This window comes from Agelaius tricolor, unplaced genomic scaffold (assembly GCF_023055355.1).
Source record: "Agelaius tricolor isolate 1412-34295 unplaced genomic scaffold, bAgeTri1.0.p SCAF_8, whole genome shotgun sequence".
Taxonomy (NCBI): domain Eukaryota; kingdom Metazoa; phylum Chordata; class Aves; order Passeriformes; family Icteridae; genus Agelaius; species Agelaius tricolor.
This window is the reverse complement of record NW_027269268.1, coordinates 42,523,448-42,551,172: the sequence shown is the minus strand read 5'-3', so window position 1 is coordinate 42,551,172 and position 27,725 is coordinate 42,523,448. Positions and strand designations below refer to the sequence as shown.

The following is a 27,725-nucleotide window of genomic DNA, read 5'->3' as shown; positions in this document are numbered from 1 at the left end:
TCTTTTCTTTCACAAGTGACCCTTGAGCTGTGTTCAGCTGAGATCAGGAAGCAATTGCAGTTATGGTTTGTGATATTGAACGCCAAGTGAGATTACTGAATAGGCAACCAATTGGCCTTTGGATCCTAATCAGGATGGTAGAAACTGAGGGAAGCACACAAGCAGTCGTGAGAATGGGAACAGAGGAGGAGGAGATCTCACTCACCAATCAACAGAAACTTGAGGTTAGATCCTCACCCCCGGTGCAGCTTTCCCAGCTTGAAAACAACATCCACCACCTTTTCAAGACAATTTCAGATTCTGTAAACACAGTTTAGACAGGAAAAGATTGAAGATGGACACTGCTCTGATCCCACACAGTAGTTTAAATTTTATAGAAGGAAGGAGTTCTGAAAGGCAAAGCCCAAAGTAACAAAGAAGCCAATAGTATTTCAGGCTTGGAGGAGAACAACGAATGGCTTTCTATAATTTACATTTTGCAAATGCAATGTAGCACTTGGGTAAAGTCAGTGGCAATTACCTCATAGCAAAGAGGAATTTTTAATGGGAAAATATTGCAAAAGATGATGAAAGACCTGTTAGCCTAAATGCTTAATTTTCACTGGAGTAATGCTCTTGTAGCAATATTTCTACTGAATATTACAAAATAATCCAAGGCCAGAGTTTGGAAGGCAAACAGTTAAAATGCAGATCTGACTACAGTCAGTGAATCTGTATTCAAAGACAGGGCGTGTCTGGATACATCTAAGCTAGTGACAGACACTCTACTAAGGCACTTAAGTTAGATATACAGCTGTCCAAGTATTCTCTGCGGCTGCTGGGGAAATGTAAATGTCTTTAGAGGCACTTAAAAACTCCAGAGATTTAACTTTCAGAAAGGAAAGTTCCATTTCTTTGCAATGGAAATAGAAACAGCCTTGGGCAAAACAGCTCGTAATTTCATCATCATGATTGTCTGCCTAAAATAAGGAGATCCATAATCAGTCAAAGACTGTATTTGTTAAAAAAATTCTGATGTAACTTGGGGGGAAAAAAAAGCAATTTATACTACATTTTGTTAGGTACAGTCTTCTATTCCTGAGTGGTCTCTTGAGGAAAAAATAATCAAAATAATTGAGGAAGGAAGCAAAAAATGCTTTCTATGTGATGGAGTAATTCTTAACAATATGGTAAGAACCTCTTCTGCAGTGAAAGTGTAAGCTAAATAAACTTACATCAAGTTGGAAAAAACAGGAAAAACCAGGATGCCTACAGTAGTTGGTCTAAAATAGAAAATTCTGATTTTCAACTTACATGAAAAGTATCCAAATCACATCAACAAAAACAACTTTTTCCAAGTCTTAACAAGGGAAAATCTTTAAGTGATTGAAAGACAGAAAAAAACCAAACCTGTATTCAATATATTTGTAAATACCAAAATTCTTAGAAAAATGGAGCAGATTTTTTTTGACATTTGTAGCATCAGTGTGTTTATTGCCCTGTGCTCAGTAATTCCAAAACCAATTGAAGAATATAAATTTGTTTTGAAACTGTGGAGAAAAAGTGTCAAAACTTCTTGAAGGGTATAAAGCAGGTCCTCACATTTCTTTGGCCATTAGACTATTGGAATTGGAGGTGTGGTAAATTTTACTGCCTTTAATTGTTTCCCTCAAAACAATTGTTTCCCTCAACAATTGTTTCCCTCAAAACTGAAAAGTTTGCAAACTGACAAAAACAGTGCTAAATCTATAGAGAAGCAATTTTGCTCTACTGAGAGACACTGAGACTATAACAGAACTTCACAGAACAACTGCAGGTGGAAGGCATCCCTGGAGGTCATCAGGTCCAACCCCACGCTGTTCATGCAGGGTCTCAGAGAATCAGTTGCCTGGGATTGTAGATCATATCCAGACAGATTTTGAATATCTCTAAGGATGGAGACCAAAAATTCCTTGGGCACTTTTGTTAGTGCTTGGTCACCCTCAGAGTTAGAACTTTTTTCCTGATGGTCAGACAGAACCTCCACAGTTTAGTTTGTACCTATTATCTCTTGTTACAGATACAAACTCTCAAACTCTCAAACATGAAACAAAAATCAGCAAGGTGAAGTCCATATATATATATATATATATATATAAAATTACTATTTCTAAAATTCTAACTAGACAGGAAATATAGGCTATTATTAGCAGAAGTATTTTCAGGTAAAGGCAAATTAGATTTAGTATTGTATTAATATTAGAAAGATAGTGAAAAGTAAAACTAGATAAGGCTGTTAGTGTACTAGTAGAACTACTCCTGTGCAGTATTTCTGACTTAATACAAATGTCATCAAACCAAGTATTGTTTAAATAATATAGATGGTGATAAAGATTTACAGAAATATGTTTTACAAGTAGTATTTAATTTATGGAATAAAAATAAAAAGAACAACCCAGATATTTTAAATCCTTACCCAAAGTGGACAGTATCACTTTGAAATCTGCAACACAGTTTATCCCACATGTCAGAAATGCAGACCAAATGAAGCACAAAAAACACACACGGAAGAGGAAACATTGTACCTTAGAGAATAGACCTCAGAGACAAAAAAATTGTTCCTCTTGGCTGGGAAAAAAACAATTGATAAAGCCTAGACTAGAATTTTCACTTCCTTAAACTAGCCTTTCTATAAAATAGTAAGATTTGTGTGTAATCTGTGCTGTCAAATCCATTTTCACCAGATATGGCATAACCATCAAGATAACATTTGACAGTAGAATGTAATTTCCTGCACATTAGTTGTAAGAGTTGTGTTTTAAACACAACATAGATAGTGACAAAACACCAATCTCCTTAACCAGTGTGTGGATAAAAACATCAAAGAGAAGGGCAGATTTGAAAAGGAGCAAAACATAACTCTGATGCATATTTAAGATTACAACATTGTGAAAGAGCTCAGAAAAAATGAGTTGCCACCTTCTGAAAATGTGTTTGCTGCAAATTAAACAACACTATCCTTTTAGGAAGGATGGACAGAGATGTAGATCCCTGCTTCACTGATTAGGGTATGTGGATATTACCACAAACATCTGAAATTATATAAATGTTTGCAATGGCAAGTTACAGATACAGATAGGATATTAGAATCATGGAATAGTGTGGGTCAGAAGAGATTTTTAAATATCCAGTCCCTGGGCCATGAACACAGACATCTTTCGCAAGACAAGGTCGTTCAAAGCTCTGTCCATCTTGACCTTGAACACTTCCAGGAATGTTGGCATCTACAAATTCTCTGGGCAACTTGTTCCAGTGTCTCACTGTGGAATTCACATTCTCTGAACAGAGAGAGACAATTCTCTCTCTCAGGTTTTTTCCTGGAAAAGAAGAGAAAAGAATTATCAAAACAATTCTTATCTCATTTGCTGCTCCTGTGTTTGTGCACAAGTGGAATGCATTATGGAAGATTGTTTACCTGAAGGGATTTGGTAATTGGATTCTGGTGCGAGTGTTTTGCTTTCTTGACCAATCTCTGCAAGCTGTGTCCTGACAGTCGGTCAGGAGACAATCAAGAGAGTTTGTTCAGTTGAGTTCTTGTTCAGTTTTCAGTTTAGATGTAGGGTAATATAGTGTAATATAGTAAAGAATAATATAGTATAATAAAGTGATTAATTAGCCTTCTGATATCATGGAGTCCCGCCCCTGGGGCAAAAATTACACCTATATCTCCCCACACTTAATGTGTTCTTATATAAAAGAGAAACCTACCCTGTTTTAGTCTAAAACTATTACCTCTTGTTCTCTCCCTACAGGCCATGAAGTCTTCTTCTTTCCTTTAAGTTTCCTTTATTTATTGAAAGACTGCTGTAAGATCTGCTGTCCATAATCACCTCACTGTTTTTCATATGTCTCAGCATGTCTTTCAGAGGATCTGTTCCATGATTTTACCATGAAGAGAGGTAAGACTGACTCGGGGTTTCAAATATTATGCCTTTTATAGAAGATCACTTTGTTCTCACATGTGGCAACAGTTAATGTAAATAGTTCTGTAAAAATTCTGTAAAAGACCATGCAAGCTACTTACACTGAAAATAAAAACTCAGAAACCTCTGTAAAATATGGAGGGATTCCACTGAAATATTTATCTTTCATCTGTTTCCTTGTAATATTAATTTGTAGTTTTACCTGGATTCTATATTCTGTGAAAGCATAGTCATTCTCTATTTGTAGAAGATTAAAGTCTTGTAATATCCAGGTGCAGAAGAAATTCAAATAAAAGTTGCTACAGTAAGGTATAATTTTGGAATGGATGGTCTTTTTTGGCAGCTTTAGGAATGCTCCAAAAGTTTATTTATTCCATATGATTTGGAGTCTTGAGTGATGGCTTCTGATTTGTGCTTCATCAATGCTTGGCTGAACTTAAGAGTTTCAGAATGTTCAGTGCAACATTCAAAAGTAGCTTTGATGCAGTTTTGGATCAGAAGTTTTGATGCTTGACTGTCAGGAGAAGAGTCTCTCAAAGTCAAGTCATTATCATAAAACTTCACTAGAAAACCTTTAACAAAAAAAATTTAAAAAAATTTAAAACTATATATATATAAAGTTTTAAATTTTTAAAAATTTTTAAATATATATAATTTACTATGTTTACTATATATATATAATTTACTATGTTCTATGATATATATATATATATATATATATATGTGCACATTCTAGTGAATGAATTTTTTTCTTGATACCAAGAAACTATATATAACAAATAAATATGGATATGGAGAGGAACATAGACACACACATATATATATATATATGCATGTGTGAATCAGAATTTGGGTCTACATGGACAATCTTTCACACAGTGACTGCTACATAGTATGAAAATATTCATCAATGTACAATACTGATCTGAAAATTATCCATAAAATAAAAATCTTTGGTCTCAATCTTACTTTCCATTGAGAGAAAGGAGTACATTCAACACTTTTGGGGCATAGTAGAGGTTTTTAAGTAACGTAATGTTAACAAAACCAACTCTATTCATAATTCAGTTTTGATATTTTTTGATGATTTTATTTATGAAAATATTATTTCAAATAATGCAGTGTTTCTGTCATTGAGATTATTCTGGAATTCTTTTCAATATAGTGATGCTTGAATGACAGGACCAAGTAGCATTCCTGCCAAAATAAATAGCCAATTTGGAGAACATACAAAGAGTTGGAAACTGTAGTCATACTCTAAAGTATAAATGAAGAAACTGAGGGAAGATTCCCTGAGTGAACTGTTACATTTAATGGCTAGTATTATACTTAAGTACCTTGTGTTTCATAGCTGGCATCCTCTTAGCAATCCCGAGCCCATCAAATTCAATTACAGATTATTGAGCTCCAGTTAGTTTATATCTACTATATTTTTAAAGTGGATCTTTAAACTTTTTAAAGTTTATATCTACTATATTTTTAAAGTGGATCTAGGGTGGGCAGGTGAAAGTACACATGCAGCAGATGGTTTGGGGCAAAATCCGTTAAAATGTATACACATTTCAGATAGCTCTAATTAGTGTAACATCATGGAGCATAAAATAAAGTATAATATTGCAAAGGGAAATTATTCCTGGCAAAAAACAAGGCATCAACTCTTATTTAATTGTGGTCAAGGTATTATAAAAAAGTTACTCTGATTAAAGGAACAACAGAAAAAGAGGCAATGAAGAAATCATATTTTGGAATTAGTATGATAGTTAGGCTGTAATTATCAGGTATAACAAATGCATTTTCTAGTCTATCTCCTAGAAGCACAAATGAGCATTTAGTACAGATAGGGACTGCAAGTGCAATAAAAAGTAATCAAATCCCAACTATTGCAAGTATTTAAAAAAAACAAACCAAACTAAAAAAAAATAAAAGACAAAATAACCCCAAAAATGAACCTAAAAGGTTGCTATTTGAAGACCCACTTATGTCTTTAAATGCGCATTTCCAATACCCCCTGTACCATAAGGCCCAACACCATACCCAGCTGTAACATGCTTCTTTTTACCCAGTGCTTCTAAAAAATCTAATTCATAAATCCAATTTGATTTGTGAAACAGTATCTATTTTTATATATTTGCTTTCTGAGAGTAGCAAAATAATTATATCATTCTAATTTGTGAGGGAGGATCATTGAACTGTACTTTATGGTCAGCTAACATTTTTCAGTGAATTTGTCATTCATTGTTCACAAATCAGTCTGTAAACTCTTCACCACCTGTAAAATGAATCTTCATTACACTGCTTTCTGGTCTCTCAGGATTATTTTAAGATAAACCTGCTCCTGATAGTGTCCTTGAATGGTTCTGCCTTTAATCCTGTTTCTTCACGAATGTTATGTTTGCTGTCTACCAAGTCTGTACCCACATCTGTTGTCTCACGTACCTGAAAGTACTGAAAACTCTCACTTTTGATGTTTTTGTGAAATTTTGATTACGTCTCTCTTTCCATTCACAAAGAGCGTCTCCATAATTGTGCGCTCCGTACAACCTCTCCCAAATCTTGGTTGTTCCAGCTAATGACAACTTCTTTGCTTGCTTGGCAGACACCTATTTATTCACAATGCTTACCAATACTTCATCACATATTAGTACATGTCTTCTCATCAAAAGTTGCAATGTTAGTTTTAAAACAAGAACAGATACTGCAATGCACTTGTAACTGAGTCCCATGGACAAGAGCCAAAGTTCATGCTAAAACCTGAGTTTTCAAAGTATTCCTTAACATAAGCCTTTTAATATGAGAGGCTTTCTCTGCTAATTAGTGATTAATAATTATTTTCTCATCTGAGATACAATGGAAGAATTTCTAATTCAACAAACTTCTGAGTACTGAGTTGAATTAGAAGAATTTCAAATTCAACAAACTTCTGTTAATTCTGAAGTAAGGCATTAATCTCTTGCTCTTGCTGAAACATATGCTGGTTTTATGTTGTGCCAGAATGCCAGTGAGAATTATTTTTTTGATGATTTCTAAGAAAAACCTGTCTGATAATGCTTTGCTTGAGCCAGAAAAACAAAAGCGAATTTAGAAAAATCCTTAATATATATATTTCTTTTAGGTAGCTATATAGCTGGATTTGATTTTTACCTTCCAATGAGTATTTTATCAAAAGAATAAATTATAATTAGGTTTGAAAAAAATGTGGTTGGGAAACACACTGCTACATCTTATCCGTAAAGGACATCACCTTATATCTTCAAAGACTTCAAATACTTTTGCGTATATGATGCTTGTATGTCATTTCAGGTATTGATTCTGTGCCATTATCTGACCTAGCAGATGAATCCTAGAGTACCCTGGATTAAAGACTAGAGATTTTCAGGGGCCAAGCCTTTTATGTTGGTCTAGGACACACATAATAAAGGACACACTATTATTTTGATAAGTCTTCAGACTGTCCAAGTAATTTAGTAGTACTCTCTAATGAAAAACTTTTAATATTTGACCTTTTTATAATAAATTTACTTTTTATTTATAGATAATTTTTAGACAACATGAACATGTTTATTAAATTCTTAAAGGCAGCTCTAAAAATCTTACTATGTGTACCATTCAAGTATTAATTTCAAAAGTTTTCCTGGAAAATTGGTGTACCATTTTTGTCTAAACATTATCTCCCTAAAATAATGTACTAATTTATAAATTAGTATTAAACGTAGTTTAATCTCCAAATACTGTACTAAAATTGAATTATCCATAGAGGAGATTTTTTTAAGAATTTACTAAACTAGAATATAGTAAGGTTTATTCAAATCATATAAGATTTTCAGTAAATGACAGCCAATTAAATAATTTTGGATGCATCAAAATGCAATAGTTTTCCTGCTGTCTGTAGGGAAAATTATTCCTACCAAAATTTTAGTTTTTTATGAATGGTGAGTGTGGGAGTCTGCCAAATATGAATCAACTTTAGTTCCCCCAGATTTTAGTAGAATAAATAAACTGACCATTCCAACTCAAAGAAATTGAGAGATATTGGAATTAGGACCATAAGAATGGAAGAATTTGACATGACTCTTGTCCTTATCATGGTCTATTCCTTGATAATGGTATAGTATAATTATAGGACAATTCCCAGCAACTTTTAACAAGCATAAGGCACAGTATTTAATAATGCCTCTGAAGGAGATTGGGTCAGTTCACAAATATGTGTTCTTTTTAAATCCTTGAAATATATCATGCCAAAACTGTAATTTCTGAAACATTCACAGGACAATCCAAGTGCAGTGTTTCAGGGCAAAGCAAACAAAAATTCTCAAAGGAAGTAAAACATATTTGTCACCCACAAGCAATATCAGAATGCCTATTGCATAATTTCACAATGTTTAATTCATGTTATGAATTTAATTTAGTATTATAAAGAAATAACTCCAGAACATTCTGTATCAAAAAAAAAAAAAACAAAAAAAAAAACAAAAACAAAAACACAAAAAACCAGAGAAAAGCTCTATTAGCTTAAAAGAAAGAATGGCAGAGTTTTGTAATGAATCTAGAACCAACATTACTTCATAGGAAAATAGAAATGCAATTTTTTTCAAGAAAATGGAAGTGTTGATGTGGTCAAATACAGCTTATGTCTCTAGAAGGATCAGTTTCTAACTAGATAGGATGGAAGTGTAAAACTTTCTTGTTATTTGTGAGAATGCTATTGTCTGCTTTGACCAGAAGTATTTTTCTTATTCAAAATCATAAGTGCTTATAAAGGATATGTAAAATGTGGGTTTCCCACATAGAGGAATGAATCAGAATACAGAAAAAGTTGATGCTGCCCTCTGCAGACACACAGTCTTAGAAGATTGACAGAAAGTTCCATTTCCTGAGAAAATTGGAGTTTTGGGTTTTTTGTTTGTTTGTTTTTTTAATTTTTGGTATGTGGGTGGTTTGCGGATGGACCCTGGCTGCTTTGGGACTGTTAAGAGGTCTGAAATGACAAAGCACACAAACAAGCATCAGTATTAAAATGGAGCTGGTAACATAAAAAGAAACAGGAATAAATTGCCTTGAATGCACTGAACTGAAAAGAACTGTTGAGACACAATGTCATGGGAGTATACAAAAGCAAACTCATTTTCAGCTAACAAATACAAACAAAATGTATTTTGCTATGAAAACCAGTGGCTAAAAATAATAAAGAGTGGGGGTAAGTACAGCAACGCTCCAATGGCAGCTAACCCCCATCAGGTGCATTGTCACTACATGGCCAAGGACAGTGACCCAAAGCACACAGACACACTTGGGAGGCTTCTCATTCTAGGGTACAAAGAGTTTCAGTCCACACCAAGGGCCAATAGATCAGTAACAGATGCCCAGCAGAAAACAGTTGCTCAGCCAGAGAGGGAGACGGGCACATAGCCTTGGGAAGTCTCTGGGTGCCATCTCAGACCCAAGCAGAGGCTTCCTGTCACAGACCCACTGCTCTGAAGACAACCACACAAAGGAAAGAGAAGACAGGGTGGTGTGCTCCTGACACACCCAATGGCATGTCTATTCTGAAACACCTAACTATACCCTCAGGTTATAATTTATATCCTTAAATATATCTAAGACTCATTGTGTACAACTGGAATTTTTTTTTTTGAGTTAAGGATATGCTCAAGTGTTTGCTGAATTGAGGCCTAAAGAAACAGAAAACTTTATTTTCCATGTAAATCCATATAACTAAAGGGAGAGAATACCTGCTGAGTGGAATTAATAGCAGTAAATCTAACCCCATTTTTCCTTTGATGTTCTTGTGTCCAGAGTTTATTGTTCTGGGCACAAGCAAGAAATCCTTTCAGAAAGACCATTACCTGTTTTAACAAACTCCTGTTGCAGTATTACATTCCCATCTGTTTCACTTTCTGTCCCCAGTAATTCCTTCCAGACACTCATTCTTTCATGTTGCCAATAGTTCTGATTTTCTCAAGTCTACCACTGTCCCAGTAAATCAATGCCTTAGCCAATTTTTCAGGATTGTATGGCAATGAGAAGTAGCTTTTTATTTTCATTTAATAACTGTTCTTCCTCAAGTCATCCTTCAAAACTTCCTCTAAATGGAAAGACTCTGGAGCCAGTTTGTGTCAAGACCTAGCAAGGCTGTGCCAAAAAGCCAGATACTGGAATCACAGGATAGATGTTACTTCAACAGTTGTGTTAGAAAGAGTATAATGAAAGCAACATCCTGGAATCGATAAAGAAGAACTGTAGTTACAGAGATGTATGGTGAGAAGAGTTCTTGGGTGAGTCAAGAAGCAACCTGAGATCAGTGGAAAAAAGAAATCATCAAGGAGAACATTAAAAGGACTTTTCCAGCCACCTGAGGTTGAAGGACAGAGCAAAGGGAAAAAGCAGTCATGGTTAAAAGAGAGACTTTAAGACAAAAAGCAAGTGAAGATAGGAAGGAAAATACATTTCCAAAAAGTGTTAGGTTTGGGTTTGTGGATTTGGCTGTTTTTGTTGTCTTTTGTTTGGTGTTTAGCTTTGAAGGATCATTGAAATAATTTGTATGCATATAGGTGAATTAGATCTTTGCTCTGATACTTCTCTGAATCATAAAAAATATTACATATAGCCTAAAATCCATCAGCCTTTGTAACAAGAAGCAGTGGAAAAGGTAACCTCCTCTGAACAGACAGAGGCATAAAAGCCTTGTTAAAGCATTTGAACTCATACCTCAACCAGAACCTCAGGGAACCTCTTCTCATGGATGAGAAGGTTCTCTATTCTTTAGGGAAATTTAAATGCTCTCCTAGAAAAGATTACCATTTCCTAGGTCCAGTCAGTTGCTAGTGTGCAGAATGTTTTATCTTCTGTGGTGAGTGCAGCTGTTGATCTGAAACAACTTTTCAAAGTAAGGAAGGCGGCATGTTGGAATCAAGGAGGTTATTTTTTTGTAGAAGACAGATGGAAAGAGACAGTAAAAGATTCCTAGTATGAACCTATAAAGCCTAATTCCTCCCTTTTGCCACTTGTACAAGTAAACAATTTGGAAATAAATTTTGATATAAATTCAAGGTAATTGTGAGACTATATTGTCATGCATCATTAGTATTTGTTGCTCATTGTGCAACTAAAATCCAGCAGACTACATATTTCTGCAGAGTTTTTGCAAATCATTATCATACATTGGCTTATTTTTTTAAATGGAAAAATCATGTAGTTTGAAGGGTTTCAAAGATAGTTCAGCTGTGGAAATTACATACTTCACTTTAAACCAAATATTTTAAACTTTTATAAAACAAGCTCTTAAGCAGAACATGAGTCAAATAATAAATAGCATTAGTCAGATTTAGTGTGGATTGTAGTTCAGAGTGGCTATGCAGCTCGTTATATAGTAAATAAATTCTCTGCCCTATACACCTCTTAGAGACTTAATTTATCATTAAATTTCCAAAGTAAAAAAAAAGAGACAAACAAAAAGAAAAAATAAAACTATAGAGAAACATACAAACCTAGAATAGCTTAGTATTTGTCTGAAATATTGTAAACATGACTTCTGGTTTTATCCTTTCATTTAAAGACATAAATTGCATGCAATTTTGATTTTAAATTCCTGTAATGATCTTGCAGAAGAAGCATAAATATTTAACAGAAATCTCAGATTTTTCTGTGGCTCTGTTTGAAAAATTTAAGAAATGAAACAATGCCTACAAGCAATTCAAGGGTGCTCTCTGCTGTATCCTATGTATGCTTTTGAGGACTGTCAATGAATAAATGTGGAGGAGCCCTAGAGAAGTTAGCAACTTCTTAGTTTCAGATGGTGTGTGTTGACACAGTCGTGTGAGCACCAGAAAGGAGAAAAATTGACAAGGAATTATAAATATTGTTTTTCAGTACCACAGCTGCTAACTGTGCTGAACTTACTCTGATACACAGAACATTAACAACCTATAATGACTAATAATAGTGAAATGCCTTCCATGAGAGGAAGTCATGGAAGATTCTCAAGGTTTTATGGTTCAATTGTTGTATACTTAAGATAGAATTATATGGAATTTTAATTCCTGCATTCCTTGTTGAAAGCCCTAATAGAGGGATCCAAATAGCTGAAAAACTTATCCCTGTTCTTACAAAATTGAAAAGGGGTTTTTTAAATTATAAAATATCTTCTAGCATTTTTTCTTATTTTTCTAATAAGAATACTACAAACATTACCAATATTCCATTTTCTAGATTAGCTTAATTCACCTGAAGTTAAACAATTACACTCAGTTAAAATTCACATTCTTTTAAGACTTCAGACTATATTAACATGGAATACAGAATTTCAGATAAAATGACAATTTTAATCAATCTTGATGGCAGATTACTCTTGGTAGCTACCTGCTTGGAATCTGATCTATCGTGTTTTAATTCACAGGCTTCTGTGGAGCAGACAGCATATTTACATAGAAAATCCATTGCAGTCTTGGACCTGCCAATATTTCAAGTATCAAAGATTAATTAAGGTATGGTAGTGATTAGAAGCCTGCATTGGAGATAAACACACTTTACTAGAGATACAATTATAAAAGAGGGAGCTCATACTCCCCTACAGATTTCTAATCTTTTATTATGAGAGATCCAGATCAACATCTAGAAAAATATAAAGTGGCTTAATATGGGAAACAGCAGCAATGTATAACTTCCTGAAGATATCTCCAAATGGAAAATCTGGTAGGTTTGTTTGTTCATCTCCACTCCACACCCCCAACCGTCCATCCACTTTCTTTTTTTTTTTTTTAAAGGATTTGGCACACTTCTCAGACTGTTTCTATTACAGAAGGAGAGATAAACGAAATGGTAGTTACATAGAAGAATAAATGATTTTTAAAGTTTAAGTTAATGAGGGATCTTCAAGACTCAGACAGAAAAGGGAGATATTTTAGCTTCAGAAAATGATGCCACATTTTTTAGCACTTTAAGCCAATACCTTCATGATCCCAAGATCAGACCTGGCCCCTGGTGATTTCTAACAATGAAGTACCCTCCCTCTTACTTAACCTTTGCTTTGTCTGAGAAACAGTATTAAAATACTGCAACCAAAAGGAACTCTAACCTAACTTGCATTTCCTAAAGTAAGTCCAAGAAACATCTTGATTGTGATAATGCACTTCATCACTTTTTTATTATTATGGAGTGTGTGTGGCATTTAGATCCCCTTTGCTTTAGCAATAGTTTCTGGAGACTTTTAATTAGTCAAACTAAATTAATTTGATACTGATATGATATTTACTACAATAAAAAAATAATCTGAATTACTTTCTGAATGCTGTGCAATATCTCTTAAGTGGAGTCCACAGCCCTAAATACCAGATTCAGAGGGCTGACTTCAGCCTTTGGGCAATATTCACAGCAGGCTCAATAGCAACAAGGAAGGCTTGACCCTTTCTATTCAGTGCCATGAAAGCCAACACTTTTCTGGATTCAGCATCTCATCAGTATTAGATAAGCGCTAAAGAAAAATAATTTTTAAAAATTACCTCAGCTGTGTTTACCTGAACTAACATCAATGGAGATATCCTGAAAGAAATAAAATTGTGAATGAAAAGGGAGTAGGTGATATTTTTCTCTGATAGTCAGAAAAATAGCGATCGTGACCCTGACAAAAGATTTCAGAATCATGACCCATTTCTCACTTACTGATATCTAACTGAGCTGCACCTTAATAGCATGTACTGCTCAACCTTCTTCTTGGAGCTGATCTGATACCTGAAACTGTATTGGTACACACACATGTAGAAACATTTCATTATTGGTAGGCCTGAAATTAAACAATCTTCCAGCTGAATCCTGAGGAAAGTAATCCAGCAAAGGTTCTCAAAGCATGCCTGCCAGTTCCTGATACCTTGAAAACAAATTCCTAGAAAGTGATAAGAAGCTGTTATTCTCTCTGAAAGCAGCCTGACAGTATGGTTTATGGGCCTTCTTCCATAGTCCTGTGTTTTTTGGAGTCATGTGTGTTGTGGGAGACACAGATTTATCTGCTTTCACAAGGAAGATCAAATCCCGTAGCGGAAAAGAAATATGCTGCTTTTGGAAAGGAAGGAAAACATAGTTTCAACCTCTTCTACTACACATAAAAGAATTCTGAATTAGTTGACAGAGATGAGATTGAGAAGAAACACAGCTGTATGTCTAGAGCAGTTTCTTGGAAGATAAAGCCAACCAAAATTATAAAGGACCTGATTTGAAATGCACAAACAGATGCTAGAAATCCAGTCCTGTTTCTTGCAAAGTTAGCCAAGTATTAACAATAAACTCAAAAGAGTGATTTCCTGACTGGGTTTTGGAATTTTGTTTTCTTGGTGAGGAAAAACCATGGAGTCAATCCTGACTCGCAAAATGCCTGAACATTGGAGAAGGCAGACCCAGCTGTTACCTCAGTATTTTCTATTGGCCACCATTAGACAACCTACTTAGCTTTTTTCTTCTACCTTATGAAGACTCTCTGGTTTGATCCCAATCTTAGGCATCCCAATCTTACCTCTCTATTCACACATTCTGTAGGAGACTCAAAGCATTTTATTTTTAAGATTTCATATGAACTAGCATCATTGCAATTTGATCACTTTATGAATACAAATATTCTGCCAGTTTTGCTTTTGTCTTCCTATTCTTGTTTTAAACAAATTTCAAAACAGTGACATAAAGGTAATTCGGATACACAGTGAGATACCACTAGGCTACATAGAAAGCTGGTGTAAAGAGACTTTTATGATGATTATATTGATTACATTTAGCCTTGTGTATGCACTTGCAGCCTATATGTGAAAAAACACATAACCCATTTATTCTGTCCTTCCCAAGCAGATTTAGCAGTGTTTTACACTGCTCAGTAGCCTGTGTAGCCCTGCAGCATTTGAACTGACCCAGTTCAGACTATCCCTAATTATAGTCAGGAGCAATTCCTCGGCTGTGCTTAGCTGTAGACAACAACCAAACAGCAAAAATATCTGAGAAAAACTGTTCCATTTTTTGTATTAATGCCTTAAATATGTCACAGCTGACAGAACAGGAACACAATCAAATTGTGACCAAATTCCTTCTCTGCCTTAAGGAGAAAATAATAATGAAAGGCCACGTAATAATCTCATAATCAGCAGCTTTACAACCTGATCATGTCAACAGAGGCATGACAAAAGTCATGACATCCCACTCCCCTTCTACTCTTTTAATATATCCTGTAGAGATAAAAGGTACTTATCAGAATTCTCCTGTAGTGTCAAAGAGAATGCTGATACCTCTGCAGAGCAAGAGCAATACACTTAATACATTTTTTTAAATCCAGTATAACAGAGATTTTAAAAATAAACAATGCTTAATAAGCCTGTACTCTGCCTAAGTTAAGCTTATTTCTGGTGTTATGTTGTTTCTATTAACATCTAAACTTAAAATTCATGCAAAGATCAAAGAATTCTTGCCCACTGTTTTGACACTGGGGACATGTCCACTGTTGATTGCAAGTTGATAAGTTTCTCTGTAGATACTCTCTAGATGTATCATCCAGCTATTGCAGGTGTTTGCAGGCAGCCTGCAAGTGTCTGTCAAACTATCCCTTCACCCTTCATGCACTTCCTAAAGCTCAGTAAATGTCTTCCCTTATCACAGAAAAGAAATTCAATGCCATTGCATGACCTTGCCACAGACAGAATACCCTTGACTGCTTTCGTGTTGAAAACAGCCTTGTAAGACTAGGTCCCCACATACTCACAGAATTCTTCTTCCTACATACTTCAGCACCTGCTTGTATGCAAGCTGAATTATTCCCAAGCTCACTGCTAGAAAAAGTGCATTGTAAAGGTATGATATAAATCAAGCACCTTCTTTTGGTCATGTCACAAATTGCTTGGAAGGAGGAAGGAAATAATTTTGAAAGTACACATTCCCTATAGCAAGCCAGCAAATTTTAAAAGAAAATCAGCCAAAAGGAAAACATACAAATGTCATGCCTTTCTTTTCAAGCTATAAAATCAAGTTTGTTAGTTTACCATTAAATTCTTTCAAACCTGGTGAAGCCATAGTTGATCTTGACTGTTCATATGGGACATAAACAGCCAAATTGTCTTTGCATAATTTTTTATTCTTTAATCCTCTTTATCCCAGCTTTGTCCCAGCTTTATCCCAGCTAAGCAGTCTTTCTTGTATTACTTTCACCAATAATAGCAGCAGCAGTTCCTAGCGAATATTTTCTAATAGAGTTGGAATTGCCAGGAGTCTCAGTCACAGATTCCTCAAGACTCAAAGAAAATCCCTGTTAGATTACATAATTTCATCTGATTATGTAGGGAAATGCTCACTCTGGGACTGCTTTCACCAGTGATGTTTCATCACCAAGCCAGTACCAGCAGCCTCACTGCAGTCTACTACCATAACTACATCCCACCACCCAGCAGGCACCCAGAACCCCAATTGTGACCTTTTCTGCAGACAATGATCTGTGCAACTGAACAATGAGCTTCACTGACAAATATAAGGTAATAAAATTGCATGTAGCCAACCATCTAGGTCAGTGGCTGCGCTCAATTCTGTCAAGTTGCTGTCCAAGACAGGTAAAATAAATATAAATGGAGTCATTTGTGACTCAAGTGGAACCTCACTATTATTTCTTGGGGGAAAAAATATGCTTAATGCATTGAAACTGCCACTTCCTTCTCTATTTGCGATTTTAGTTCAATGATGTTGTATTAAATAAATTACATTATTTTGCACTTCTGGTATTGCTGCTGTGAAGAGGTTTTTGATTGCTTCCAAAAGAGTCAGTCTCTTTAAATCTTTCCTCTACCCATATATTCCCTACTTTCTATATATTATTCACATATTGTGTTAAGTTTTGCATACCCCATGCATAGTTTATTACCATATGACTCAAGTGCATCAACTACTCTCTTTTTTTTTTAAAGTAACAAGATCTTACATTCTGTCTCTCTCTCTATAAACTCTGCCTTTTTACTGAAGTTACTGTTTTCATTTTTATATGGAAGGGCAAATTTTTTTGGCATCAAATTTAAATGGTAAAGTCACAGTACTGAAGAGGTGAAAAATACAGTAAATGTTGAAATAACTCTCATAGCTAGATCTTCATGTAAATGAGGCATTTTCAGAAATTGAAGTCAAATTCAAGGGAGCGCCATTTGTTCTAACTTCCATGTTTAGGAACTGGCAAGGAATATATCAGGTTACTGCTTTTAAGCCAGACCATTAAAGACAGCCTAAGAGCTTCTTTCATCATTTCTGCATTTGACCTCTGTCTGGTGTTTCATAAGATCACTGCCAAAATTCGAGCAATATGAGAAGAAATATTTGTTCACAGCAGGAAAATGAGTTTAAGCTTCTCTAGTTAAACAAAATATTATGAAAGAGCAAGCATTGAAAATTCATTGCTTTGGGACCCGTTCACTAACCACTGGTGATATTTGTTTACTAATATTTATATTTGGAAGAAAAAGATAAATACAAAAAACCTTGAAATAAACAAATTAGTAACAAAAAAAAAAGAATAGTACTGCCTCTGGGGATATAATGAGAGGTGATAAGGACATTAGCCGTTCTTATTCTGAGTTTCCTGAACACAGTTCTGTTTATTTCTTTTACTACATTGAAAGCTTTTGAAGTACATAACAGTGAGTTCCAATGAGTTGGAACCTACTGTTTCACCATTTTGTACTTCTTTTTTTCTTGTCTTCTACCACAGGGCCAGTATTTTCTGGCTTTAACAAAATATACAGTGTTCCCTCATTTTCTATGACAAAGGCAACATTTCCGTTACTCTGCTAATGCCAAAAAGCCACCAGTGAAAAAGAAAATAGTGTATGCACAGGTGCAGCATTAGAGAGAAAAAACCCCAAAACTCAAGCAGTGTGCAGATGTGTTCTGAATGTTAATAAATGGATTTGTTTGTGTGTGTCAAGACATCCATACAACCACTGCTGTTATGCAAATTGACAACTACAGAATAGAGAAAAGCCACTCCTGGTTTTGATTATGCACATCTTCATGTGGGTACACTAGGAAGAAAAATGCTGTTTTGCTTCAATATAAGGATTTTAAAAGTCTAACAGAAGTCTCCATTAAAAAGAAAAGTTAACAGCAACAATTGTATATTCCATGCAGTTCTCAACAGCCTGTAGCTTTCTTCTTCAAGTTGTAATTGGAGATAGAGCAGAATACAAGACACATGTGATATAATTATGTTGGCATTTGCTTCTACTTTGAGGCTTAGGTAAGATTAATTTGGACTTGATAACTCAGTCCATGACAGCTCTTATTTTCTTACCTTATCTCTTTTTTCCATCTGTACGGTAGGAAATGATGTGTTACCCCTTCCTACAAGGATACTTTGGTATGAGAAGGAACATATTCCTTATGAAGCACTACTGACATAGGATTGCAGCAAAGAATTACTAGGCACACCATGCACCATTAAAATGGAGCAGCCTCAGGACATACTGAGAGTTTGGATTTCTAGAAACTATCATCATCTAAATACAGTATTTATTACCACGATTTTGGAGGATCTAATCTTTAAGTGTAAAAACAGTAGCATTAAGAGACTTTAAAGATATTTTCCCAAGCCAAGCCTACATTTATGTCAAAATGATGGGATTTATATCATCTATTGTTATGTCTGTATTCAAAGATTATTGTATTAGCCATCCTTTAGGCAATGATGAATGTAGGCACACTTAGGGCATGAAGTCTCTAGCCTGTATTAGTCAAATGAACTGTGTCTTGAAGTGCCTGCAGAAGTCTTCAGGATAAATAAATACAGATAAACTCCATTTCATCAGACAAAAACATCAAATGGGATTAAGCTAAATGTAGTACTAGAAGCAGCAGATGCTAAAAAGTCTCTGGAAGGGATCCTATGCAGCTTCAGATTCCATGAGTAATCTGAAAGTTGGTCTTCTAAATTTCAGGATCAGTTCTCTGCTACTTGTTTCTTCGTTCACCTCAGGATTTTTAACTCCACAATTTCATGATTACTATAGTCCATGTTTCTATTATTTATTCTCTCTCTCTTATCCTTTCTTCCCTGTCTGTGAATAGCAGATCAATCTGTGCATTGCCCCTTAGATTATGCGGTACCTGTGTTGAGAACCTGACATTCACCAGAAATCTTCTGGGTTCCTTATATCTTGCTCCGTTCCCCTTCCATAAGACATCATAATGAGCAGATGTCCCCTGTCTCCCCCATTCCTCCACCTACCATTCCCCAAGAGCAAATGATTTCTGAGTTGTTTAAAGACTTCATCTGATTTTTCATCTTGGTCAAGTGGCCTGAAACAAACTTTCAGCACAATGTCAGCATTCATATCTTGACCCAAAAGAGAAATATGCTTTATTAGGGAAAAGGTACAGCAATAATAATTCCCAACTAATGAGGTTAGCTTTTTGAAAAGGTTTGCTGTGATTTATTAGATGATATACAAGACTACACAGCAAAAAATCTGGACTCTGTGCCCCATTAGCAATTCACTTGCTGTTTGACCTTGAAAAGTTATTTCATGTACCTGTCTTTAACTTCATGATAAGAAGAACAACATTTCCTCTCTACTTCCAATTTAAAACAGCACTCAGAAAATCTGACTTATTGTATTTGTTTAAATATTATATGGAAGGAGCAGTCTTTCTGAAAATTTGAAGGAGCTGTGTTCAGTGAACATTTTAAAAGCTGTATTTTTAGAGTACATTTTGTTCTCTCTAAGCTTAAGTGATTACAAAATGTTTGCAAATTTGTGTTCCTGGAGTCTCTTTAGTAAATACACTTACATCTTTTCAGACCATAAACTCCTTCTGGCTGCTAAATTAGCAGAATCCTAGAAGAGTACAAGAGTACAGAAAAATATTTTCTTTCAAAGACTTACCTGGAGTTAATCAAATATACATTTTATTCCTCTGTAGGTGGCAAATTTAACAAATGCCAGTTTACTAACAGATAGAATAATATGTATGGGAAATAGATGCTTCTTTGTGCTGTTATCTCATTAAATTCTGCATTAGGAAACAAATACAGGTATTTTCTACATATCCTCTTGCATATACATATAGACATTTGGATCTTCATCATGAGTGAAGGTAAACAACAAAGGCTATGCATTAATGAAAGAAGCTGAAATCTCATTTCAACAATGCAACAGCAAGCAACAGCAAAAGCAAAATTCTACTTAGTACATGAAAAAAGATGAAAAATAAAGATTAGCCAATTTATGGCAGCTACAAGAAACTACAATTATTAAATACAAATAATAAAGCTTTATAATATACTGTAAAATAATAAACTATTCTACATGCCATGTTATTGAAAAACAATATTTGAAATAATTAGCTCTTGATAACCAAATGTCACTATATAATGAAATTGTCACTTCATTTCCCTTTATTGTTCCTGTGCCCTTTGCACTTTTGTATATTCTCTAGGTTTTTGTGGTTTCTAATGGGTTTAAAGCAAATATCTGATCAGAAAGTAAATATTATAGTCTCTGATTACCTTCCTCCCTCCATTCAAAATTCTGTCTGGATGGGCTTAGTTCATTAACTCTAGAATCTGACCTCACATTTACTTCATGCATAGAACATATGGAAAAGATCTTTAAAAGTTTGATCTTTAAGTAGTGTGTTATTTATGGAAGACTGTGAACATATTTTGAAAGATTCCTCTTTCACTCATCTGATATTTAAAATCGCTTTCATAAAGACATTATTAGCTTAGTCTTAAAGTCTCTCCTGAAATGCTGTCATTTTTATGAAGTTTTTTATTTCTCTAGAAAGTACATTAGGACAAAACTAAGTTTAAATACATAAATATGTTCAGATCTGAGTGCTGAGGGAGCTGGCTGATTACATTGCGAAGTCACTCTTGATTGTTTTTGAAAATTTATGAGTGGGGAGGATCTTGAAGAGAGCAAATGCCATTCCTATCTTCAAGAATGGAAAGGAGGCAGAACTGGAGAACTACAGACTGGTCAGCCTCACCTCTCTAGCTGAGAAGATGATGGACATAATCCTTCTGCAGCATTTCCAAACACATGAAGGACAAAGTGATCAGGAGTGGTCTTCATAGAATTATGAGGGCAAATCATGCTTAACCAAAACATTAGCCTTCTACAATGAGGTGACTAACTCTGTGAATGAGAGGAGAGTAGTGGGAGTCATTTACTTTGACTTTACTAGGGCTTTTAACACTGTTTCACCTAACATTCTCTTGGACAAGGTGATGAAGCACAGGTTATGTGAGTGCATATGGAGTGATTGACATTTGACTGAATGACTAAGCCTACTGGATTTTAACCAGTGGCAGAAAATCCAGTTGGAAGAAAACTAGCAGCAGTGTACCCCAGGGGTTGATACTGGGGCCAATAATGCTCAGCTTCTTCATCAATGACCTGGGCAGTGGGACTGTGCATACCCTCAACAAGTTTGCAGATGGTTTAAAAGGGGGAAGAATAAGACGACTGTGGTGGATTAGCCTTGGCCAAATACACCCTTCCCCCTTTATTTTCCACGTCCCCAACCCCACCCCTAGCAGCACAGAGAAAGAAAACAGAAAGGAGAGGAACAAGCAAGTTCATGATTCAAGATAAAAACAGTGATTACTTCTTAACCTGGAATATTGCATCCAGGTCTGGGGTCCTCAGCACAAGAAAGACAGGTCTGTTAGAGCAAGTCCAGAGGAGGGTTACAAAGATGGTCAGAGAGATGCAGCACCTCTCCAATGAAGACAGACTGAGAAAACTGGGGTGGTTCAACCTGGAGAAGAAAAGGTTGCAGGGAGATCACATTGTGGCCTTCCAGTACTTAAAGGGGACTTATAAAAATGAGGGAGGGACTTTGTACATAGGCATTGTGATAGACAAAAGCGAATGTTTTTAAACTAAAATTTAAAAAAATTAGATTAGATGTTAGGTGGAAGTTATATATACAGAGGGTGGTGAGGAACTGGAACAGATTGCCCATCCCTGGAATTGTTCAAGACCAAGTTGGATGGGGATCTGAGCAACTTGATCTAGTAGGTAGTGTCCCTGTCCATGGCTAGGGTGGGTTGCAACAAGATGATATTTAAAATGCCTTCCCACCCAAGCCTTTCTATGATTCTATAATTTGTAGTGTAAAGATCCAAAATACATACATCAGACCTTTCTGTGCTACTGCATAAGGGTGCTTTTGTGCTCTTTTGTGCACCTCCTATAAATTGTACTTCAATACCAAAACTAAATGGATCAAAATAATTGCTATTTACCTATTTACTGATGTTTCTTTTGAAGATCAGGTTGTCAGAATAAGGATCCATAAGGACAAACTCATTCTGGAGTGTGTCTTCACAAAAAAAACCAAACCAAACCAAACCAAACCAAACCAAACCAAAAAAAACCAAAAAAAAACAAACAAAAAAAAAAAACCAACAAAACAAAAAAAAATTAAGAGGCCAATTTGTTCTACTTAGCATAAATAAGACCACTATGTATATCCGTATATCCTGCTATTATACTATTTACATATTGTGAGTCCTCAGCCTAATAAGGCTGTCATCCCATAAAACACAAAACTATGATAGAACTAATATTCTCCTCTTATAAATATGCTGGTATGCTCTACACCTATTGAGCTACACTTACAAAAGTAATGTTTCAGAGGTAGCATGTTTAGCCTTCATCTCATTTATATAATGGCCACTATCAAGTAATTTTCAAGCTAGGTACCTCATTGGTCTTTTCTGCTTGATCTGCTTTTATGGTCTTATATATCAAAAAAAGAAAAATGGTAATAATATTGCAGCACTGGTAAACTCTTCCCTAGGTTCATAGTGATTTATTTCTAGAGGGAATGTTGTATTCATCTGGATAAATTACATAAAAATGCAATTTTAGATTCCTAGAATATTGAGAAGTTGTATTTTCAGATTCCTTAACAGCAATGTATTTTAGTTCCTTGATGGCCTGAATTTCATTCTTAATTTTCTTACACTCTGTATGTATTGTTGACTCTTGGTTTCTTGTGAGTCTTATCCCTTAGTTAATTTTGTTTGTTCATGTTACAAGGACTTTGCAGGGTTCTGAAGCAGTAATAGGTAAAACCAGGAGACTCATTCAGCTGGTAAGCTGTCAGTCTGTCATAACTTGAATATTGATTTTGGGGGGCTGGTGACATTCCCTAGATGTATGTGTCAAGTTTGTTGACAGAGAGCTCTATACTTAATTGAATGTGATGTCTGTATGTGAAGTGATGAAGTATGTCAGTGATGTATATTCTCTTCCTCCCCTTCAGCCTTCCCCCTCCTCCCCTTCAGCCCCTTACAATACACTCAATGGAATGTTATGAAATTCCACACTGCTCTTACAAGGCTTTATTTAACTTCATAAATTGAAAAGTTGGGTCTGCTCTAACATGATTTCCTCACAGGTATGCCTTCATTGGCTTGTGAGACAACAAACAAGTCCTGCCCTTTTAAAGTCTCATTCAGTTCTCCTAAACGTTTATGTGAAAGATAAAGGTGGCTCTCAGGTGGCATAAAACCTATAGGAAATAAATATACTCCTCAGTGTTCCTAAATCACAGATAATCATCTTACAAACCATTCCATACCTTGTCTATTTAAAGTATGAGAAAGGAATGAGAAGCCAGGGGACTTTCTCTCTTCAGGTATCATCATTGATCCTGCAGAGCAATTTAAATGTCTTTCAACAGTACTTTTTTCTGATTATTATTTTGACTTTTATTCATCTAAGTGGACTGTTGTTCTTAACCACGATAAGCAGGAAGAGAAGAGGATGTCATAAAGCTGGTAGAATATTCTGGCTTGTGTATAGTCTTTCTTGCCTCAAATAATGAATAAATACATATGTTTTTAAAACTAGGTTGTCAGGTTTCACTTCATCTTCCTGTTTATCAGAGTTGCCTCTCACAAATTTCAGAGATTAGATTTTTTGCAAAACAAACACTTGATGTTATATTTTAGAAAACATAAATGTACATTTGCAGGTATGTGCAAAGGGAAATTGTGATTCTACAATATCCCATTAAATAAGAGAATATATGTGTCAGAATAATATATCCCTATCTGGAAATGCAGAGTAGGCTCAGCAGGCAAGTGCAACTCATTGCTTTGGACAGCAATTAATATCCTTTCACCAGCCAGGAAAATGCATTCATGTTCCAACAGAGAGGTGTTAGAAATAAGGACAAAGGGAACCAGCTGACTAACAGAGAGCAATAAAGGTAAGGAAAGGAATTATAGTCCTATCACGCAAAAGGAGGAACAGGCCCCTGAACACCAATGCCAGCCTTTTCCCTAGGAAACAGAACTCACCATTCCAGGTTCCTCATGTCAGTTTGCAGGAGGCGCTTTGGACTCTCAAAGCAGCCCAAGCTGGCGGTGGTGGCAGCTTGGGTCTGGGAGGTATCCTGCACTGTGCAGAACCTCAGCAGGCAGCCAGGCACTCAGGGCCACAGGCAAACTGACATCAGGGTCCTGGGCTGGTGAGTTTTGTTTCCCGGGAAAAGGCCAGCATTGGTGTTCAGGGGCCTGTGGCCCGGAGTGGGCGGCCATGGAGAGGGAGCTATGTTGTCGCAGTTCTGTGTTCCCCTTGGCATGACATTTACACTGCAGCGTGCTTGGAGCTCTGGGCTTTGTGGATTTCAGAACCCTAACCCTAGGGAGAGCAGTAAAAGCAGACTTGGGCTAAGGCTGGTTCAAAGGAGAAAGCTGTTGAGCAAGCCATGTTGTGGGAGTTTTGTGTTCCCCTTGGCATGCCTTTTGCAGCTGCAATGTGCCTGGAGCTCTGGGCTTTGTGGTTTTAGGCACCCTAACCCCAGGAGTGAGTGGTTTCACCCTGCTCCAACAGAGATGGTGTCAGCCCAAGTTAAAACTGGTGATTAGCAGCACAGTGAGTGGGGCTAGGAAAAGGAAGAGAATATGAGAACATCTCTAAATTAATAATAAAATTGTACAAGGTAGTGGAGCCACCTGTCTAGCAACCTATATTTCCATTGTCAAAGTACATATAGCTGTAATAGCCCATCAATATATTCATAAGAGAATATTTTATTTTATTGATACACTTAAATGTGAAAGGAATCTTCCTGAAAGAGGAAGAATTCACAATGTGGCTGGACCTAGCCAAAATACAGTACAAAAAGTAAAACAATATTTCTTTAATTCTTTAATAATATTCTGGTACATGAAACTATGTGTTTAATCCTCAAATCCAAATATCATTTTTTTTCTCAAAATCTACATTCAAGTCTAGGTTTTTTCATCAAAGAAAGTTTGAGTCAGAGCCATTTTAAATTAATGTGTTTTCCTTTTTCTGTATCTACACTAAAATATTGGTATCTACACTAACATGAGAATTTTTGACTGAATGCTTAATAAACATGGGAATTTAACTTTCTGCGGAAAAAAAACCCAAATATTTAACATAGTGAGTAAAGAATAAACTTCAAGAATTCTTTATCTGATATGAGTTTGAAAAGACAAATCTTACCTTATTATATCCTTGCTGGCAGAAATTCTGAGGGATTACAACTGACAGGCAATAACACTGGCTGAAATTTCTGTGCTGGAGGCTGCACCAAGTCTCTGAAGAAAATATACTGTTTTAAAAAAAAGATAGTGATTGTACTAGGAATCCAAATAGGTTTTCTAACATCTCTCTGCTTTAAAGAGATTTTGACATTTAAAAATTGAACTCCTTTACAAAGTCACATATTTTCTGATGTGTTTAAGTACTTTATGTGTTCAGTAAATGTCATAATGCCATTAATTCTCTTTGCAGAGACATGCAATATTTTTTCCTGTTATCAAGAGGGACCACACTGTTTTGCAACCATTGGTATGTTTTGCTGAGCACTGGAAATCTGGAGTAGATTGGCCTGTAAAAATTCAAAACTAATTGCTTGGAATTTAGGATTCAGTGAATGATTACACCTCAAGCAAGAGGGTAAAAACAAATTTTCAAGTTATAAAAATCTTTTTCTTTTTACCTTAGTTCGTAATTTTGAAAAGCATATCACCCTTTTAAAAATAATTTTAATGTGGAATTTTTTGGCATCTTGGTATTTTTATCACATGACTAAACCAAGCAGGTTGCTAAGCAACTTTCTGCTGCCAGGGGAAAGCACAGGCAATTTGAACAGAAGATTTATGTTGGTGACTGTAATAATAAGAAAAAAACACAATATCTAAAGTCCTCCATTGTTTTTTAATCCTTTGAGCTAACAATCAGTAATTTACTCTTCCCAAATCAAGTCATTTGAGAAACTGCTGCAGCCACACAACTTTGGTCAAAAACTTTCAGGAAAAATAAATGGGTAAATAATTTTTTATATCATGCTATTGCAGCCTTGAAGTATTTCTGTTCAGTGTTGCTATGGTATTTACAGAAGCTTTTGAATATGAGGATCCTTCTCAGTTAAATAAGGGAGTAGGTAGATACCTACTTGCCTCTTCTTGCGGTGATAACTGGCAAAAAGGAGGATGTGGCAGGGTCACCAGGGCTGCCTGGAGACAGCTGGCACCAGGCACACAGCCCTGCCCAGCAGCCACGTGTGCCCAGGCTGGCTGGGCAGGGAGGGCAGGCTGCAGACACCGCAGCCCTGACCAGCTCCCAGAGAACAAGGTAACCTGGCACCAGTCCCCTTCTGCTGGCAAACAGCCTCCCTGCACAAACAACTTCACTGCAGCAGCACAAGCATCCAAGCAATGGGATTGGTAACAGGACAAGGTTAGTTTAAATCTCCATTTAAACAGCTGTCCAGATCCATTCTCAAGTCCAAATTTATCCATCATAAACAATGCTAATACACCACCACATATTCAGATGTGTGTCACTCATGGGCTGGAGCATGCTGGAGTAGGATCACTGGCTCATGGAGGCTGAATACCTTAAACAAACACACATGCCAATATACCATCCATCCCTGGCCTGGAGGCAAGCTTTATCTGAGAACTGCCCTGTGCTTTGAATTAGAGCAGCCTACAAGAATTACTCATGGAAAACACAGCTCATGGGATCCAGGCTTTTTCATATTGCATCATCCACCAGCAGACCACAGTGCAGACAACCAGATCCTGTGCAGGCTTGGACAGTGGGTTTCCTAGCACTCTAATAATAATATATGTTAATAGTAAGACCCTAGGTGGGTAATTAACTGAAATTCAATTTTACAATACTGAGAAAAACAGCCGAAGACAAAAACAGTTGACAGTCAGTGAGTGTTGGAGACAGATAAACCAAGCTTGTGAAACAGTGGCCTGAATAGATTAAAGCCATTTGAAATTTTAAACAAAATAAATTTCTGCTGCTGTTTTTTGATTCTTGCTGTCTACAAAAAATCAAAAACATGTACATTTTCATTGTACATGTACAGGTTTGCAACATTATTTTGTTATCTTACATGAAATAACTAACACACTACAAATTTTGGTAATGACTCAAAAACATAATTACATCTTGTTAATATTAGGTCTGTAGTTAATCTATGAGATGTATTATTTATATGTTCCCATTATTTCCTTGAATTTTCATTGTATCTCTATTTATTCTTAATTTGGTTGGGTTGGAAGGGCCCTGAAATATCCTCTAGTTTCAACCTCCCTGCCATGGGCATGGACACCTTTCACTAGACCACATTGCTCAGACCCCCATCCCACCCTGGCCTTGAACACTGCCAGGGATGGCACATTCACAGCTTCTCTGGGAAACCTGTTCCAGGGCCTCACTATATTCACAGTAAATAATTTTTTTCATAGCATCTAATCTAAACCTACACTCT

The 27,725-nt window shown here is 35.9% G+C and overlaps 1 long non-coding RNA gene across 1 annotated transcript; it reads right to left on the bottom strand.

The window, feature by feature from the left end:
• On the bottom strand, nucleotides 1-25,750 carry LOC139592642 (uncharacterized). The gene is made up of 3 exons (XR_011680077.1): nucleotides 25,436-25,750; nucleotides 3,216-3,335; nucleotides 1-300 (listed from the first exon to the last, which is right to left on the bottom strand). It is a non-coding gene; the product is annotated as an uncharacterized lncRNA (long non-coding RNA).
• Nucleotides 25,751-27,725: the final 1,975 nt, after the last annotated feature.